Here is a 6,524-nt window from a genome sequence, read left to right on the forward strand (position 1 = left end):
CTTAGAGCAGGATTGTTTCTGACACTTTTAATACTGGATCTGCAGATCCCCAAACTTGGTAAAATTGCCCTGATCCTTCTTGTTTTTGCTGATTTGGGAATATCTAAACCAGAACTACTATACTCCTTCACAGCTGTGCATGTGAGTGTTTCTTTTTTCATTCACAGGCTCACTGTTAATTCTTTTGGACAGTATCTTTTTCTTAAAGGTGATTGCAATAGGGTTATGATGTCTCTGGTCTGAGCCTTTGGTAACCTACGGGGTTGCACCTTGTGATAACTTACCAGAATCCAGATGCTCTGATCGACCTCAAGGACCTGGAAGAGGCAGATTTTAGAGGAGAGCTGCCAAGGTGGGTGGGATTAACTTGGAGAGGCACTGCACAAGCTTCAATGCATTACTACCACCTCCTCTCTGATTTCTGTAATCTGTTTTTGAAAACAAAGACTTATGGCCCTGTCCGTGCCTGGTGTGGACAGGGGTGAGTTTGCTGGGTAAAAAGATCTGAGCGATCCCTGACTTGAAAAGCAGCTAATAAGAAATGAATACTGCATGGGATAATGGGATAATGTGGAGGCCTGGAGCAGGCATGTGTGTGTCTGGGTGCCTGTACAGCCAGCTGAGTGCATTTGGCTGTGTGGGTAGGCCACACGTGTACACACACACTGAATAATTTAGGAAGGAGCAGCCAGGCTGCTGTGATCCCAGTGAAGAAACAGCCACATGAAAATCATACAAAAATAGCTTTTGATCACGTCCTCTTTGCCTCTGGTTCTCTTACCTCACCCAGCCTCACCCTGTCCCATGTCGCTGTTAATTGCTGGGGAATAGCGGCCCGGACGCAGCAGCCGGGCCGGCGCGCGCTTGTCCCGGCGAAGGGCAGGGCGCCACGCACTGCAGCTGGAGCTGGGCTGCCCAAGGGCACGCAGGGAGCTTCCTTCTGGCATCAGTGCTCCAAAAAACGTGTCTGGGAACAAGAGGGTGAGGGAGAAAATGAGCAGGCTGGTGGAGCTCTCTGTTCTGCATAAAGCCCCGTTCAAGTCTGGACTTGGGTCAAGGAGAAGTTGCCCTAGTCACCTGCATYAGGTCTGCTTGGCTCCTTTGTTCCCCCAGGCCACAGCCACTGCTATTCCAGGAGCCTTTACCGCAGTACATGTGCAAGGCCCTCCTCTTCCTCCTCCTCCACCAAGTCAGACTCCCCATGGCAGAGCTCAGTTGGGGTGCATCTGGCATCCCGGTGTTGAAAAATGAGCATTTTCAACATGGAGAAGAAGCTTTACACATCCCACGTGTACTGAAGGTGGTTGGTCACATAGAGAGTGAGAGACTCAGGGCTGCACTCAGCAGCGAGCTGGCTGCCTTGTTCAAAGATTGGATCCGAAGGGGAACATGCTGCAGAACAGGGTTTGTGCTTTGGGAAGCTCATCATCAGGCTAAGTTCCTCTCAAGACACCCAGTCATTGTTTTCAAGCTCCTTTTCATGGATTAGTCTGCTGATTAAAAAAAAAAAAAAAAAAAAAAGTGTGTATATTTTAAGAGATGTCAGAGATTTTATGAGTCCCCCAAACTGGCACAGTGAGTAGCCTGAAGCTGTTATATTCACCACACATACTAATTCTGCCCATTCTGAAGCCAGATTGCACATGTGCTTTTGGACAGGACTACGGCAAAGAACTCTCCTGAGGTCCATTGCCCCTGTGGCCTCCTTATCCCCTACAATGCCCTTGGCCAAGCACCCTTGCCAAGTACAAAACGATGCTGGGACAAAGCCAGCCTCCAGTGGGGCTCTTAAAACACACACAGCAGACACTGGCAATGGCAGCACAGGACTTGGCATGTTTGAGCGAAGGAAAACAATTCACTTTAAATAGATAACAGAGAGGTGCAGTTGGGCTTGGTCCCTGCTGAGGGTCAGAGCCTCGTGCCACGGCCACATTCCCACTCTGGCCACCTTGGCACCAATTGCAGGTGCCTGCACGAGGGCTGGCATCGCTCTTCCCACCTGGGCTTTTGCCCGGTGAGGCTGAGCGCTTCCCCGTCCCTGGGCTCTGGTTCCCCCTGGGCTCTACTCAGGCGGCCCGTTGCCTTCAGCACGAGCCTTGCTCAGGGGGAGAGCCTGGAGAGGGGGCTGGAGCTCCTCCTGAGCCGTTCCACATGGTAATGGCTTTGCCTGGAGAGAGCCAGTGTTTCAGGGTTGTGGATAAAGGGAAATAAAGAAGTATAGGAGCTTTCCCCTTGCTATTTCCCCTGCTTTATTGTCTGTTTTTGCTCATGCCTTTTTTTTCCCTCAAACCTCCTTAAATCAAGGGCTTTTTTTTGCGGAGATTTTAAATGGTAAAGGCAAATAAGGCAGCAGCAGGGATTTTAAACCTCATCCTCATCCTCACGCCTGCCGTGTGGTTCCGTACCAGCCCGYGGCTCTCTCAGCGCGGTGATGATGGCAGCTGGGGGCTCCTGGCACGAGGCTGAGCCCAACACGTGGCCAGCACCCCGGCCACGTGGCCAGCGCGGCCGCCTTCCCGCACACGCCCCGTTCTGCCCCGCAACAGCCGGGCCTGGCGCCGCTGACGTGGAGCCGCTGGATTAGTGCTGCCGTGCAACAAGTTGGGATCTGCCTTTCACTCCCCATGCTGTTGAAACAGCTTCCTGTGTTGTTCTGGGCTGTTTAATCAGCTTTGGGTTGTGAATCTCCTCCAGCTTGGGTCCGTGATGGGAGCACTGGTGCTGCTGCTCTTTGGCACTTTGCCAAGGCCCAAGGGTAAAGCACATTCCCAAGGCATTGAGCACAGAGGAGCTGGATGGGGTCTCAGCTGTGCACACTGGTCTCCAGCACCAGAACTGAGCTAAAAAAAAAAAAAACAGTGGGCCGCTTCATGCAGAGGTCTGGGCGCATGTGCGAGTGGTTTGGCCAAAGGACAGGACGGGCTGCGTGTTGCTGACCCCTTATCCGAAAGCACTGGCCCCAGGACATGCGTGTAGGGAGCCCTGCACCCCTCCTTCTTCAYCCATGTGGGGCATCTTTGCGGAAAGGATCCAAAGCAGTGCCAGGCTGGGCAGGCCGGGCCGAGGTGCCTCTGGTCACCCGGGGCTGCCCTTTCCCGGCAGCAGGGAGGGCGGGTGGCTGCCGCTCAGCTCCTGCCCCGAGGGCGCGCGAGGAGGCCACAGGGGTGCTGCCCCAAGCACCTCCGGATACGGAGGCCTTGCCAGTGTTTTCCGTGAGCGGGTTCCTCGCCTCCTGCCAACCGGCATAACTGGGGTTAAAGGAGAGTTGAGGAAAGCGGAGCAGCCCCCCCACCTCCATCTCTCTGCTAAAAGGAGGCTCGCACAGCGGCTTGCACATACCTTGTTTTTCTTGCAGCGCTGTTGTGCAGAGCGAGGTGGTGCAAGAGAGGAGGCAGGAATGAAAGGGCTGAGGTTTGCCCCCGGGGCGCTTCGCAATCGCCCAGCAATTCGTTCCCCTGGCTGCCGAGCCCGGGTTTGCACCGCAGGCTTGTTGGGTCCTCCCGAGGCCTGTAGGAACAAGGCACTGCAGCTCCTTGCACTAAGCAGCAGACAGACAAAGCGCCGAGGAGCTGGGAGCCAAGCTTTGCAAAGACAGGTGACATAGCAGGGGCCACGGTGTCCCCTGAAGGCAGTGAGGAGGGTGATGGTGCAAGGAGCCTTCCCGCGGGACCCCAGCTTGGACCATCCCTCCCTCAGCCTGCTCCTGCCCCGARGAAGTGCAGTCAGCAGCGGGAGCCATGTGCTTCGGCTGCCCTGATCCAGCTTCTCCRCTGCAGTGCGGGGAGGAGGAAGCGCTCCAAGCTTCAAGCACTGGGGGAATATCCACGTCCCTGCTCACCGTTGCAAGGAGCAACAACCTTCTACATGTAGCGCAAGGCCTGACCCCTAGCCAAAGGTGTCTGGGCTCAGCCTGTCCCTTGGGGAGGAAATGGGGCACCTGGGCCTGGCCAAGCCTGTTATGCCGAGGCTTAAGATGCTCTTTTGTGCTCTGCTCCTTGGGCAGAAATAGCTGCCTGGGCTTGTGGTTGGAGATGATACAGAAGGTGGTGAGCCCATCACATGCTAAAGCCCGTGCGCCACGGCTGCGATCCCAGCCTTGTTGGAGCAGGAACAAGTGGGGCTCCCTTACATCCTGCAGCCCTGTGTGCTGCCAGGGAGCAGTTACGAGCCGACACACATCCAAATATATGGGATGTGCAGCTAAGCTTGGCTCTGTCCAGGCCAAGCCTCTTCTGAACCACGTGCTAAACTGGAGGTGGGAGGAGTGGGTCTGTTTGTTTTTGTTTCTTTTTTTTCCCTCCCAAGAGTGCATGGGGGCTGTAGGTGTTAGGGGTTGGCCTGTTTGTTTGAGCCAGAGGGGCGAGTGGGCAGAGCGCCGCGGGAGGTGCCTCGCGGTGTCGGTGCTTCAGTGGGGGCACCACATGAAGCCCAGGGCCGCAAGATGGCGGCCAGTGGTGTGGGGGACATGGTTCCTTTCAGGCTTGATGCAACTGAGTTTAACGTGCCAAGGAAACTCAGAAAAATAACACAGATGAAGCCAAGCATCTGTTTATGGTAGGGTCTGGTAGACTTTTTAAGTACACCTTTTTTAAGAAATTTAAACCAAGAGTAGTGTGTCTTGCTCCAGAAACAWGGCCTAATGCTGCTATTGGGGCATTCTGCCTTGTCAGCAAGTGGTTGCTGAAGAACAGGGCTGAGATTCGAAAGTGGCAGCAGAGCCCGTAAGCTTTAGGTCCAGCTGGGACTTGAGCCAGTTGGAGGACCACGCGCRCGAACCCGCAGGGGCCCTTTCCAAGGCAGTGATTCCTGATTGCCCCGTTGGTGCTAGTTTTGCACTGCCGTTGACCTCCGAGGCAGGCTGCTTCGCGGGGTGTTAACCCACGGCAAGCGCCGTCAGCACGGCCCACGGGCCCTTCGCCATTTGCTCCCAGCAAACGTAACACGTAACATACAAGCGGTGCTATACATTGCGAAAGCCTGCATGGAAAATAAAAGGCTCATGAGTGCGGCCTCATGCTTAATTAGAAGCCAATGTGCTGTTATTATTAGGCACTGATGGAATGTACTGGCACGGCTGTGCTTGATCTGTTTTAAAAGCATTCTGTAAGGGCACTTTCCCCTTGTCTTATTGGCACGCACCGGCTTTCTTAGGAGGTGCAGGACTGCTGCTACCCAGGCTTACAGCTCCTTTGAAGTTCAGGCAACTACACTGCAATAAAAGCATCTGAAAAACTCACGCTGGCTGCTGCTGTTCRTGTGGAGGACTATGAAACAGAGGTGCACGGTGCGTCCCAGCCTAGGCCCAGTGCTTAATCACAGCAGCCCAGGACTTGAGGGAATGAGCTAGTTAGTTCTCTGTGGTTAGGTTTGCTATAAAGACACTGATTAAGCAGAGCTTAATAAAACAGATGACATTTTTATTGGTCTCAGAAGAGGCTGAAAGCAACAGTKGGAAAATTATGATGATTTTGTTTAATGAGAAGTTTCACTGTCATCTCCTTTAGGAAGCTCACCAAGACTCCATACTCAGGTATGCAGTATAGTTCTCTGCATTATCTTCTCTTCAACACAGCTTAACCTATGCAGCAGTTTGCACCTAGGTGCCTATATAAAGTGCGAAGGCTGGTCCTGCAAGAAATCTGGTGTCAGGAGTAGCGGGGTACCCTGCTTGGATCCTGGAAGAAGACTGAGAGCCCATCCCTGGAGTGCAGCTCTTAGGTGGTCCATGGACTAAGTTTAAAGGAAGTGAGAATGGGGAAAGAGGATGTCAAGTTTTTGCCATGTTTTAAAAGCGAGATCTTCATTACAGCACACTGCTTTAAGATACACACGCAGCAGTGGCTCTTAGGCAGGCTGCCTGCAAGCATCCTCCTTGTTTATTTATTGCCCTTAACCACTACTGATACCATCTTCAGTGGAAGGATGGTAGATTTTTAAGCCAAGTACTGGCTTTTAGGGGGCTAGATTCTCATAGGAGCACTTTGGCTCCTATCTCAGACATTGAGGTAGGCACTGGCATTCATAGCGCTGACACCAGGTATGTGTAAAAAACAGAAACCTCTCGACAGCAGAAGCAGCTTTGCTGTGAGGGAAAGGGGGAGAGCAAAGCAAGACACACTTGTGCTTGCCCCATGGCATGTGGGGTATCTAAAAGCCAAGGAGACTTTCGAAACTAAGATTCTAGCCCTAGCACCTACAGTCCCAACAGTTCTGGTTTTAACATCATTAAATACATCGCAGTCATTAAAAACTGAAAATTATCAGTAAGCAGCAACACACAACCCAGACAGATATAGAACATAATCTTTTATTGATACTGGATCACATTTGAACTTTGTAAAGAACAAAATTAAAAGGTGTATTAAAACATACCCACTCTAAGCAATCTATTTTCTTCAGTAGAAAAAAACAAAAGCATTCAACTGATAGAAATACTATATACACAGTATATCAATCTAGTCATCGCAGAGTTCATTCCCTTYGGACACGTACTATGGCATGGTTGGTTGAGTTTCCTAACA

The sequence above is a fragment of the Nothoprocta perdicaria genome, unplaced genomic scaffold (genome assembly GCF_003342845.1).
Source record: "Nothoprocta perdicaria isolate Ctin4 unplaced genomic scaffold, notPer1 scaffold_96, whole genome shotgun sequence".
NCBI classification, from domain to species: domain Eukaryota; kingdom Metazoa; phylum Chordata; class Aves; order Tinamiformes; family Tinamidae; genus Nothoprocta; species Nothoprocta perdicaria.